We start from the raw sequence: 15,280 nt of genomic DNA, 5'->3' as shown, positions 1-15,280 counted from the left end.
TATGTTTTGTCATAGGAAGCATGGATGCAATACCATTCTCAATATCTTTTTTATGGTCACAATTATTTGTATAAGTGAATTAAAAAAAAGATATTGCTTCCACCACCTTTGTACAAAACCACATTCAATTCTTGGTATTTTTAATTAGTACAATGCTACAGGCAATTGAAACTAGATGACCTTTGCTATCAACATTGCTTAAATGTAAGTATACGCCTTAATATGTAGCCTTGGAATGGACTGCATCTAATATGATGACTGACAACATTGTGTTATAGTGGCCTTCTATACTCTTAGACAAAGAAATGCATGTTTGAACTAACTGTGGTTGTCTGTCTCAAAATGCAGAAGAAGTTTTAGGATTGAAAATTTTGAACTTGTCAAGCAAGCCATTGATCTTCTAAAATTCCATGTTGTACTCTTCAATGAAACATTTTTTATAGGCCTTTTGACTATGCCACATAGCTATGTACAATGTTTCAGCACTAACTTGCATCCTAGTATGATTGATGCACTATTGTAAGTTTGTTGATATTGTCGGGTGTAAATTTGTTTGATGATTTAAGGAGATATAGAATGCACATTGTTCAGCATCATTCTTTGCTGACCTATAGATTATCATGATGTTGGAAGGCTTGTTATTTTTGAAATGATTCAATGTTGATACCTTTTGAGCATACATGTTGAACATTGTCTTTGTTTCTCCTGCTGCCAAGATAATAATATTAATATAAACATTCATTTGATCTAAACACCAATCTTAATCTTTCTAGACTTTTTGTAATTTCTTCTTTCCATGCAATTAAGAGGAAAAATAAGTTAGCAAATCTAAATTTTATACTAATGTCATATTGAAATAAAAGAGGATTCTATCATCAAATTGATACTTATGACACTTATGGCAAGTGCTATCAAGGTGAGCCACAACATCAATTGCTTTTGATTTGGGTGGTTGATTGGGATCATGCTTTCCAAGAGAAAAGTCAAGCCACATAGCTAATGCATGCTATGATAAATTAACACCTCTTTGCTAAAATTTCAGCTTTCCTTTGCAATTCCATGGAAGAATGTGAGGGCAGACAATTAGATTGCATATTTTGACAATACTTATTCTAGAAGAAAAAATAAAAAAAATTATAAAAAGTACATAGTATAGATACATATTGGCTGATCCGGCTACCAAAAAATTGGAAGAAATTGATTGTATGGCATTACAGCTTATGGCAATTGTAGCACTCCTTCTTGTGTGTTTTACTTGCACAAATTGTGTTGCTCAATTGTATATAGATTAGCTTCTAAAATATTGGTTTTGCTCAATATCATTGCAGCATCTTAAAAGATCTACTTTCTACACATTGCATGTTTATTATCCACTGGTAGAGAAGTTTTTATATTTTTTAAGATAAAAAAAAAAAAAAAAAAAAAAAAAAAAAAAATTGAACGAGGAAAGGTATAGAGATGAATGGCAATAAAACATAGCAAAGAGCCGATACAACAATTTTCACAATTTGGATGATCTATGAAGGCCCTTTATTAATGTCCTCTGCCAATAGATAATGTGAGTGATCTCCTATGTGTAATTATTTTTAAATCCTTCTTTAATTTAAAAATACTTTTGCATTTGTTCTCTTATATGTAAATTCTCCTAAAAACTAAGTACTTAAATAGTATAGTGGAATTAAAGAAAAAAATTGACAATAGTTAATTTTAGTTGTCATATATATATATATATATATATATATATACATAATCATATATGTACAACCAAAAATATTATTCAAATATATATATATATATATATATATATATATATATATATATATATTAGATTTATGATTATTTTGGTATCTAAAATTTAATATTTTTATTAACTTTTTTAATTTTTATATTTTCAATGCTTTAAAATGAATATTTTGATAAAAAATAAAACAAAATTATTTATTATTGTTATTATAACTTTTTGTCTTATTATTCTCTTGCTTGTTGGAAAACTTACAATAGTGGTGTATTGTTGGTGTGGCATAGAAGATATCCAAGTTGTAAAGGGGTGGTGTCCACCTAATAGTTTCTTAAACTAATTACATATTTTAATAAATTATAAATTTAAATATGAATATTTAAAGTGCTTTTTTTATAAAAAAACACACATATATATATATATATATATATATATATATATACACACATATATTTATATTTATATATATATTTTAAGTAAACCTAATTATTCAAAATAAATTAATAATAATAATAATAATAATAATAATACTTTGGTCTTATTGAAACTTTAAACAATAGAAAATACAATAAGAAATTAAGAATATAAATTAAGTTTTTTGAATTATAATAAAATATCAGATTTTATTCTAATAAAAATTAAATATTATACTTTATCCAAATTTTTATATGTATTACATTTCATTAAAATTCAAAATATCATTAACAATTCCCTGTAAAAATTCTTGATATTAAAACCAAAAATACTAAGAGTTTTTTTTATACCAAAGTTATCAAATTACTAATTTTTATTTATATGATGATAATGAAAAGAATACTAATGATTATATAAACTACACATGTCTTTATGTATTTTATATAAAAAATTACTAGATTTTATAAATTCACAAATATTAGTAAAGATAGAAAAGTTAGTTGGAAGTAATTAGAATTAAATAAATTTGATAATATCTTCTAAAAAAGCTTCTTAAAAGCTTTATAGACTTAGATTTGTAGGTGATTGATAAGTTAAAAATTCGACCAACAAGTTGACTAAATTTTGTCTTTCTTAACTACATATTTTATAAGTTGGCCACGTGTTATAAATTGGCTACTTGTTGCATATGTTAGTTATTTTTAGTACAAATTGGCTATATGGTGCATATGATAAAATCTTGCTTAGCAAGTAAGCATATATCTTATGAATTAGATATGTATTGGATAACCTATAAAAGGTCACTGCATAGACCTTTAGCTAGATAGTATATATAGAAGGAAGAATGAGATTTTTTTTACTCTTTTCAATGTCCTTTTTATGTTAATGTCTTAGCTAAAGAATCTCTAATTTCTTTATCTTTGGTATTTTTTATTCTAATTTCTATCTTATATCTATATTTGATTTGTTTATTTTTTATTTTTAAATGTCATAAGAATAGATTATTTATTTAAAAATTTTCTATCATTCATATCCTTAAAAATTTAATAATAGTGCTAATTGATTATTATTTTTGTGTTTCAAAAGTAAATGGATTATCTTGCTTCTTATTGCTAAGTTTTAAAATTGTAGACTATCCATCTTTAAAGTATTATTTTTTTATTTTTTTAATATTGATTATTTTTTAAAGAATATAGAATAATATTTTTTTAGACATTTTAATTTGATATTAAAGCTTTTTAATTAATTTTCTTTAATTTTACTTGTATATTTTTTTAAATTATTTATTTTAGAGATGAAAAGAAAATTAATTATTGATGCTATACTTGATAGAAGTAAAAATGTATTTTCAACTATTATTGATCTTTATAAGATTTTCAACATTCTTAAGGTAATAATTTTATATATTATAAATGTCAACTATAGGATTATTATTTCTTTTCTTATAGAAGAAATTAATAATAAAATCTAATATCTATGTAAAAAAGTTGTATAATTGAGAGAAGTAAGCAAATCAACCTTACAAATAAATCTAAAAAATATTGGTACTATGAATATGAAAGAGGCAAAGATTGGTATGCCAAAAGTATTTAATAGAAAAATATGAAATTTTTTAAGGTTTCTACAACAAGTTAAGTTTTATTTAAGGTTACATCCTTTCCAATATTGTGACAAATTTATTCAAGTTGGATTTATAGGTGCACTCTTATCTATAAGTGATCTTTTTGGTTTGAAGTTTTAATAGAAAAGAATTATAATAAAGAAAATAAAATTTTTTGTCTAGCTACAATAAAGACCATGTGGCTGAAATCTAGTACGATACCTAGTAAAAGTCATATTCTCTCTTCAAAACCTTCACTTTGTTTTATAATAGATGTTTGTTTAAGGCTTATAAAACCTTTACTTTGTAAGATTTAAAAATCTCAACTTATTTATTAGTTAAAATTTTTATTAAAAGATATCATATAATTATAGTAAAAAGAACTAAATTTGAGTATGTAGAAATCATAGATAATCATTATTTGTCTTTTGAAGTAGTTACCCATGAACTATTCATGTAGATGTAGCAACAAAAGGTCATAATAGGTTAGTAATATTTAATGTTATTAGATTTTTTCTAATTTAATTATTTTAGATTTATTATGACTATAAATATATAATATTTGGATAGGTTAGATTTTTTAGAATATCAATTTTTTTCATTATATAATAAAAAAATTATCTAATTAAATAAAAAAATTATAAATATAATAAAATCCTATTTTTATTTGTAGATACAAGAATTTGTATGCATATTCTAAAAAAATCATTTTTTATATTTTACTATATCTATTTTTAGATATTAAAAATTTTAAGTATCATTTTGAATTAATATAAATATTATTAAGATATTTTTATAATATATATATATATATATATATATATATATAGATATACATATATATTGATTTATTTTCAAAGTATTGTTCTTATAATTGATCAATTGATCTTAAAGAAAGATCTTGACTACCTATTGGATCAATCTATAGCTTATTACAATGAGTTGGCTTCATTCAAAGAATATATTAATTAGAACTTGAATAAAAATTTTACATCTAATTCAAAATCTTTAGCAAGAACTCTTATTTTTTTTATAAAGAAAATTTATAGATCATTGCAAATGTATGTGGATTATTAAAGACTTAAAAAAATTATCATTTCAAATATTTATCATTTATCTTTGATATATAGGCTTCATTATTAATTAAATCAAGTAAAAATCTATAATGAAATTGATCTATAAAAAGCATATAGTCTGGTATGCATCAAAAAAAAAAAAAAAAAAAGGATTAATAGAAGACTACATTTCAAAGCAAGTATAGCCATGTTGAATATAATGTCATGTCTTTTGAAGTCACAAATATGCCAACTGATTTTTAATGATTTAATGAATAATCATTTAAAAAAAAATTAGATAATTTTTTTAATTTAAAAAAGATTTTAATCTATTCTAAGAACAAAAAAGAACATAAACTTTATGTTTTTTGTATGTTACAAAAACTTAGAGATGAAAAATTATACACCAAAATAATAAAAAATATGTATTTTATATAATTCAAGTGAATTTTTTAGGATATATTATTTTAAATGATAGTCTTATAATATATATTAAAGTAATTTCTATTTATATTGATTGAAATATTCTAAAAATAATAAGAAATATCCAATTTTTTTAAAATTTACTACTTACTATTGGATTTTTGTCAAAAAAAATCTAAATTATAATTTTGCTTATAAATTTGATTTATAAAGATAAACTTGAGTATAATAATAAGATGAAGTATCATTTAAAGTTTTAAAAAACAAATTCACTACACACTCAATCTTGTATTTTATTTATTTTTTTAATATATTTTGTTTAGAAAACAAATAAGTCTTTTGATGCTAGAGTAATTTTGTCTATAAGCAATGAAATCAATATTGATTTTTTATTCAATATTTCAAATCAAGTTTAATTAATTATGTTCTTAGGTCCTCTTATACATGATGTTAAGAATAATTCTTTTAAAATTTTATGATACTTCTAAATTTGAATTAAATTTTAAATTTAAAAAATATTTTCTATTTTTAAAGATGCTTATATATTTCAAAAGATGAGATATAATTATGTATTCTACAAGTTCAATTACAAGTTCAATAAATTTCTTTTACATGCAAGGTATTTTGAATATAATAAAACTTTAGAGTTAATATCAATATATTTTTAATAGTTTCAATATAGAAAGTATTTAAAGACTTTTTATAATCATGTGATACTTATTCAAAATGAAAAATTCCTTCTCATCAACCTTACGGACTTTTCCATCTATTACTTATATTAAAACAACTACAATCAACTATTTTTATATATATTATTACCAATCTTTCAATCTCAGGCTATTATGATTTGATATTTTTGATAGTAGATTTCTTTATTAAAATAGTATATTTTATACCATATAAAATAAATATCATTAATAAAAAAAATAGTTAGATTCTTTCTTGATAATATTTAATACTATCATAGAGTGCCAAAAGATATTATATGAAATAGATGGACCCCATTTGTATTAAGGTTTTGAAAAATTTCTTCCAAGATATTAAAGGCAAAGATAAAATTATCTTATGCTTTTTATCTTTAAATTGATGAACAAAAAAAATGGATGAATTAAGTTTTAGAATGGTATTTAAGATATGCTAATAACTATCATCAAGATGATTGAGCAATTTTTTTATCATTGATTTCTTTTTATAATAATACAACATATTCTTTTACTTAAAAATAATATTTTTATGCTAATTATAATGATTTACACCACAATTTAATACTTTTGACTTTTTAAACTTTGATAATACTATGAAAAAATATTAAATAAATTATTTATTAGTTCTATATGTAATAATAAAGATATAATAAAAGAAAGCTCAAATAACAGTAAAAGATTAATGCAATTATCTATTGCAAGAAAAAACCTCCATTTCATATTTGCGACAAGGTATAATTACTTTGTTGTAATAATAAGACTATTTTTACTTATGATAAATTAGATTACCATATACTTCAATCATATCTTATTTTTAAATAAATCAATGATCAAATAAGAAGGTTGTTATTTCGCCCATGTATAGAATATATTGATGGTTGCAAGGACCTATCAACTACCTTTAAAAAGAATAAAGATCAAAATATGTAGCAAATACAATTTGCCGCATCTTGGACTTTTTTAATATGTAATCATTACTTCTTGTAGAACTTGTCTCTAAAAAGAGTGATAATATTACAAATACATTGAGACTAATAAAGATAAGAAGAATTAAATAAAAATAAAAATAAATAATTAAATTTTATAATATCTTGAAAAAAAACTTTTAAGAAGCTTCATAAACTTGGAATTGATTTTTTAAGTATTTGTAGGTAATTAATAGATTAAATACTTGGCCAACAAGTTGGCCACGTATTACACATGTTAGTTATTTGTGATACAAGTTGGCTTTATGGTGCACATATTAGAAACTTACCTTGCAATTTAGATGAGTTTTTTATAAGTTAGTCATATGTCAAATGACTTGTAGAAAGTTGTCATATATTTCTTTAGTTAGATAGTTTATAGAGGCAAGAGTAAAATCTTTTTTATTCTTATTTATGTTCTTTATATTTTTGTCTTAACTTAAAAATTTCTGATTTCTTTGGGTTTATCAATAGTCATTCTAGTTTCTATTTCATATCTTTGATTTGTCTACTTTCTTTTTTTGAGTATCATAAGTGTATATTACTTCTTTAGAGTTTTGTTATAATTCATACCTTTAATACTAAGTATGCACCTCTCTTTTATTCCATAGACACATCACTCCCTTCTTCTCAATGTTATACTAATAATACACTATTATGACAAGTTTTTCAACAAGTTGGATATTAATGAGGCAAAAAAATATAAGAGCTTCAACAAAAAAAATAGCACTTTACCATATAAGAATATCAGTAATATAAAAGCTTAAAAAATCAAATAAATAAATAAAAAATTCCTATCCAGTTTTAAAATAAAGATATCCATTGTATAGACAACCTTGTTTATTAATTTACTTTGTGTAGTTTTTGTGGTATTATAAGTTGTTATTTTTTTTAATTTTTTGCCTCATTAGTATCCAACTTGTTAAAAAAACTTATAACAATGGTATATTGTTGGTGTAGCACAAAAATACATTGCAGTAAAAAAAAGTACCTACTTCATAATTTCTTTTATTTATTTAGTTATTTATTATAATATAATTATAATATTTTTAAAATATTAATTATTTTTTATTATCATAAATTTAATACAGTTTTTTATACCTAATTTTGAATTGAACTTTGGAATATTAAACTAAATCATATAAATTAATTTTTGTAATTCAATTTTTAAATATGAAATATTAATAAGATTTTTTTTTGATAATTATAACTTTATATTGAGTGTGATACAATTTTAAAAATATTTTTTATCCATATCTTTGTTAATGTTTATTTTAAGATAATTAGTTTTAATTATATATGTAAATAATGTAAATTGATAGATACAATGGTTTTTCTTATGTTCATTAAATAAATACCACCTTTGTTAAGTCAATATTATAAACAATTAATCCATTCGTAGTATGAATCAATTCTTAACAATATACCAAGTTTCTTCTCCTATATGCAAATATGATCTTGCATATCATGCACAATGCTTTACCTTCTAAAATATTTATTGTGTGTTTATTTATTTCTCTTTCTTGTTTAAAATTTTGCATACTAGTGCTGCATCCACATTAAGTTTCAAAAACTTTAGTTTTTAAAGCCTTAAATGCAATTCTTAATTAACTTATTTTGTAACTCTTATATAATTAACTTATTAATTAATTCTTATATAATTAAGAAAATTAAATCCTTTTTTTTCTTAATTATTGTGTCCCAAAGAAAGTTTTAGTCCATACCAATATCAATCTTAATTATTCATTTGACTGCAACAACGATAGAATTTATCTTATAGGAATTATTTTATTTCCCATTTTCTAATTTTTACATTATCACTCTAATTTTTTAAAATATATAAATATATAGCAAACAAGTCAAGTCCACAGCCAGCATGCCTTAAACATCCAACCCCATAGACTGTCAACCTTATCATTGAGAAACTCATGTCTCCTATCCATGCTTGTTGATTGATTGAATGATTGATTTATCAAATGGTAAGGGTTTCTTTTACTTTTTGTTTTTTAAAGTTTTCATTTTTTATTTTTTATTTTTTGAAACATCCACATTCATTTAAACCAAGTCCAAGGCCTCAAGGCAAGGCCACCTGAGGACACAGTCAAAGCCAGGCAGGCAAGTTCAGATGGAGCTCCTGCAATACAAACAATACAAACAATACAAACCAATCCATGATTTTGTTAACACCTCCAGTCCTCACTGCAAGAGCCAAAGGTGCTTCCACATGGATTCAGCTCATTCACTGGAACAGGTCAATGCATTCCCATCCCCTCATAGGAGCAAGAGCACCACTGTTTCAGTCCACAGAATCTGCCAGCCCCCTTTTGATGCACTGTCTGCTTGCCCAGCACATTTTCCAACTGGAACCTCACATGGTGTAGTCAACATGTGGCTTTTTTGTGGGTTTGGGAGCAAACCCTAATTTTGTATCACCTGCTTCAGGCTTGCATCCCATTTGAGATCTCTACACAAAGATCATTACTTTTTACTTTTTCCCATGTCCTTTTTGACAATAAGTGTGTGTGTGTGTATGTGAAATTTTGGGTCCATTTCCATTTTCATTGTTGGATGAGCATCTTCCAGTTTGACATTGACTGGTGTCCAGTAACAAATCCAACGGCAAGTTACTTGGGTTTGTCCTAAAGGAAATATTTAAAGAAAAGGAGAAATAGGAGAAAAAGTCAAGAAAAAGTGAAAAAGGAGGATGGGTGAGTGGGTGCCCTTACATGGCTGGTGAATCACAAGCTTTCTATTCATCAAGAATCAGAGAATGCCAATTCTGTAGACAAGTGTGACAAAACAACAACAACAATAGTAGTAGTAGTAGTAGTAGTAAAAATATTCTCATAAATAAGTACATTTCTAAGATTTTTCATTTATGTTTTTGCGCACTATTTCAACTATTTCTAAGAAATTTGTCTATCTTACTTATCACTTCATTCTTAAATTTTAACTTATTTATTTTTAATTGTATACATATATAGAAATAAAAAAATTTAAATTTTTTTGTCATTATTTAAAATATTTCTAAAATAATTTATATTCCAATATTTCATTGTGAAAATAAATAAATTAATTAAATATTGATTACAAAAAATTAGATCATTATTTATTAAAAAAGAAGAAAATATATTCTAAGTTGAGGACATTGCATTGTTTCAAAATGATCATAAGCCATGAAAAAACCATATTTCAGTATTTATATATTAAGATTGTACCAGGAGAGACATTGCTTAAGGAAACAAGTAGTAGCTCTCCTTCATTGTTGTCATATTGTGATTGTTTATAGTATGTAAAAATTAACTAAAACATATAATATATTTATAAGTGTTGATGTATATTAGAATGGTTAGTAGGTTAATTTAAAGAGAGTTGATATAAGAAAATTTATTTTGAGGTTTATCCATTTTGATTATAGTACTTAAATTATATAGGATTTAGATATTTAGGATAAAATTTAAGGAGAAGATTGGGACTCAAAAATGAAGGTCTAAACCTCTAAGAAGCTCATTTGGAAGGATGAAAGTAAGGTATAGATAGATGAAGACAAGAAGTGAGGATCTTCATCCCTATTGGTTAAAAGTCATGCCAAATAGCCTCTTAGGAGACTGTCCACGAGCATAACAAGGATTTTGGCTACTTCAAAAGAAAAAGTTGAGAATTAAAAAAGAAGAATATAAGATTTAGGATTTGAACTACAATTTTTATGTAAAGTTTAGAGGATTTGGAGTTAGTATGATGAAGTTATAGCCATTTGAAGTTAAGATGCCTTTTTAAGATATATTATTATTCTTTTGAAGATATAAGGAATTTTACAATAGCTATTGAAAATCGGGAGATGTAATTGCAAGGATGGTTTCAAGATCTACATCTTTTATAAAAAAAAATCTATATTTTAAGTGTGTATAAATGAATTATAGAGTGTTGAAGTGAGCATATGTAATTCAAAAGCAATAAGTGAGTCATTTTGTTGTTAGTAATGGTTGGAGCCAAATCTTAAGTTTTTAGATGAATTTTTAGCTTAAAATTTTGAAAAATATGTGTTATTAGGTTGAAAAGGTGGTAGTTAAATTTTATAGTAATTGAATATTTAGTTTGTAAAATATAAAGAAAATTATACACAAGTATATGTAAGCAAGGATTTGAAGCTATTGTTAGGATTTTGGTGATATCTCAAGATTTGTAATGAATTTATAATTGAAATTTGTTGTGGTAGTTATTGAAAATACATCATTACTTTACATAAAATTTTGGTTTGTTTAGATGGTTCAATCGTGAGATATGAGTTGTTGAAGTTCAAGAAAAATTCACCTTAAGGATGTATAAGGTTTTATAATATTTTTATCATATTTTAAATGATCTTTGATACTTAGGGCTTAAGTATTGATGTAATTTCCCTTATAAAGATAATTTTACATATAAACTTGGTATGTTTTTTATCTTGAGACTTAGATGAGCAATTAATGATAGCTAGTAGCCAAGCATTTTTTTTAAGGCATATTTTCTCTACATCAATACCACATGCTTTCTTCTTCATTTTCATCAAAAAAATTCATTTTATGTAGAATTTACAAGGCCTTAATAAAACTAAGATATTGATAACTTCTATATTTTAGGATGTTAACTTGTTGTTTTTGGATATTAATATGTTATGTTGATATATTCCATGTATTGCCTCTCAGACTCAAAGTATTTTTCTGCATTCTTTTTCTTGAGTGATTAGTGAATGGAACAACAGGTGGTAGTTGCTACGTATTGTAGGTAGGTGGAGATCTCTATATGATGATATTGAACTATTGTATTTGATTGGCTAGTTGGCTACACATTATTGTACGTATTCATGTGGCAAAGTATTGAAGTGAATGGTCGCAACATGTTGCCTATTGGTTAGGAGCTACGTCAAAAAAAGATCCATGATGATTCTTTATCATAAATACTTGATGATTTTGAAGCTGATGTCACTATGAGTGAAGAATGGTTGTAGTTAGATTTAGAGATTTAATATTCTATAAGTATAGATATTTGTTAAATTATAAGTAAGAACAATACTTCTTTATATATTGATTCAAATTTCTTCAAATTGATATGCTTTGAATAGATGTGATTAGTATTATGAATAAAAAAAATGTGCATGGTATATTGATGCAATAGTGAGAAAACTATTTGAACATACTTGATTTTAGTCATAACATATTATATATAATGGCACGATTAAAGTACCAACATGGCAAGAGTCTTAATTTTTTCAATTGAATATTTTGAATTCATATATTGAATTACAAGCATATGAAAAATATTTTGAATTAAAAGATGGTGAATTTTCATCCATTGCTTTTATCAATGATTGATCCATGACAAAGAAGCATTGGAGATGGAGTCAACAATGGCATTAAATACTTCATTATCAATGCCATGAATTAATAGGAATTAAATTCCACAACATGGTTTGGATTGCATTCATGCATCCAATTCCAATGATTGGCATTTGACAATCTTCATGCCATGGTTGTTTCTATTGCGATCAACATCTAGTCTTTTCTTCTCAAGTTGCATGATTCAGTGTTATTGCATTACAACTGTGGCAACTATTGTAGCTAGGATGGAGAATCAAGTTCCTACTTTGTATATATATTCAATCAATTCCATTCTTTTCTACCAAAAACTATGCACAATATGATGTGAGAAGTTTGGCCAATTAGATAGAGTGAAAAGATATCTCACTCATTTCATCTCTATTCATAGAGCAGTAAATAAAAAAAAAAATATGTGGCAAGACAATAGGAACTAATAGCATATAGAAATAAACCTGAATTACAAGTTTCAAATAATATTTATATTCCAAAGTTTCATCTCCATATTGTTGAATAACCTAGTTGAACCTAATACTCTTTTTGTAAATAATTTGGAAGTTAAAAAGTATGGGATACTTAAATAGAATTTATCTTACAAACACCATCTACTTATATGATAAAAATCAATCTTCAAGTACTGCAATTTGAATCCTATAATAATTCTTCATATAAATATTTCTTATTTGGAAATTTTTCAATCCAAAAATACCATATGGATTTTTTAAAGGTATCAATATTTATTATTCTATCTAAATTTATTTTATTACAAAAAAAAATTCTTTGACTTTATTATGATTGACATCAAGTTTCATTGTAGGTTGGATATTTTGAGCCATCTTTTTCCAAAGCAAGCAAACATGTTCATTTGTAATATTTATATGACAATCAATGTTCATTTACTCTAGCCATGTCAAATTTACTTTTATTCATATCAAAATTATAATTTACAAATGACAAGCTATTGGTAATGGAAAGGTTAATTTAATTGCAAAGCCAATTTAGAAGAAAATTTGAGCAAATATTATTTTTTAATACTTTGGAGTGTAGGAATGAAGACTAAAAAGATAGAATCATAGCTTTTTACAAGCCTTTTATAAAAGAACCATAAATAAAAGAATTTTTTGCTTAATTTTTTGATTCTACACTTCATGTATTTCACATCTTTCATCTATAATCTTTCTCTCTTCTATAATAGAAGCTATAATATAATTCATAAATACAGGTTTATAAAGGAATTTTATAAGAAATAAATTCATTTTATCAATTTATAGTTTTATATTAATAATTTTTATCTTTATAGTATATTTATATTTTTTATAGTTTTCATATTACATTTAATATATTAAATTTGATATTATATCTATATTGTAAAAATAATTCTTGAGCAACAAAGTTTTTTTGGAATTTTAGAAATATTTTCAATTACAACAAGAATTGTTGTACAAAAATTAAACTGTAAGAATTTCATTTCTTCCTCTTATACGAGATTTTTTATATTCAACTTTATATGTATAAATAAATCTATATATATATATATATATATATATATATATATATATATATATATATATTTTGTATATAAATAAAAAAATAAATAATGGTATATTTTTTAATAAATATTATTTAATAAATAAAAAATTAGATATTTATTATTATATTTATTCATTTTGATTTGCAAAATATAATATTTTGGAAAAAGGGAGCTTTTTATTGTAGAAAGTTGTTATAAAAATATGTATAATTTTAGTTAATAGAAATGCATAGATATAGAATATTTTTTATTAAAGCATGATGGCATTATAATTTCACTAATTAAGTTTTACATGCTCATTTTTATTTTATAAGTACTATGTAATTTTAATTAAGTAATAAGGTTTAATTAGAATTTTATGGAGGTATAATTTAGACACATACAAGCTTACTCCAATTGTTTGGTGAAACTTGTGCTATTATGAATGGTCCAACTTTAACAATGAATTAAAGAGAAATTGCTCAATAATAGCATAAAAAATGTCAAAGAACACAAAAACAAGCTAAAATAGATATAAGTACTAAAGCCACTTATGTCATTGTGAATGGTACAACTTTAACAATGAATCAAAGAACAACTGCTTAACAACAACATAGGAAACATGAGAGAGTAAAAAAAAAAGCTGAAATAGTTACAAGTTCTAAAGCTATATATAATCTAGAGAGAATGAATGTTTTGTATCCTTATTGTAACACATTGCATTGATTTGATGAACATTTAGCCTAGTTGCCAAGAGAGTTGCTATTATTAAGACAATATTATTGTCAAGGAAAAGTTTCTCTACCATCTCTACATTTTCTATCTTTACTTTTGAGATGTTTATTCGAAGACCAAGATACAAGAGTAAGGGAGTTTCAAAAAAGTATCTATCAATATAATTCTTTATATGCATTTATATCCTCAAATACAAATATTCATTGATCTATGCTTCAAAAAAAATTCTACATATAATTTTAGAATAAATAGAAAGTTACACCATTTAGCAAGAGCATTATTACTAGAAGGTAACAACCCAACTTTTGCAGAGCTCTATATTTATGATGCATCATTTGTAGAAGATAGAAGAATGAGATATAAATGTGGTTTATTAAAGCAAACTATGAGAAAAATTATAGAAGTTTTGAAGGAAAATAATCTATTTATTGGATTATATAGACAAGTACATCAAATATATTCTTAGGCGTGAAATGAGAAAGTAGTGGAGGTAGATCTTGTTGTTTCTTTATACTTCATAAATAAGAGCAATAGATGCCAATATAATCTTTCCACCATTTTTGAAGAAATTGCTATTATATTTTTTGGAGATGGATCGAAGCATAATACACTTTGTGATATTATTATTTGCCTATGTAATATTGAGTTATTAAAAAAGATTCATAATACTTATTTAGCTTATTTTTTCTTTCATAATATTTTATTTTTTCCATATAAAATCCTTACATGGCATCTTGACTTAAGAGCAAAAAATATAGTGATGGATATTATTGAAGAAAGAGAAG

Source organism: Physcomitrium patens, chromosome 5, assembly GCF_059467195.1.
Source record: "Physcomitrium patens ecotype Gransden chromosome 5, ASM5946719v1, whole genome shotgun sequence".
Classification (NCBI taxonomy): Eukaryota; Viridiplantae; Streptophyta; class Bryopsida; order Funariales; family Funariaceae; genus Physcomitrium; species Physcomitrium patens.
The sequence above is the reverse complement of the archived record's forward strand: the minus strand, read 5'-3'. Positions refer to the sequence as shown.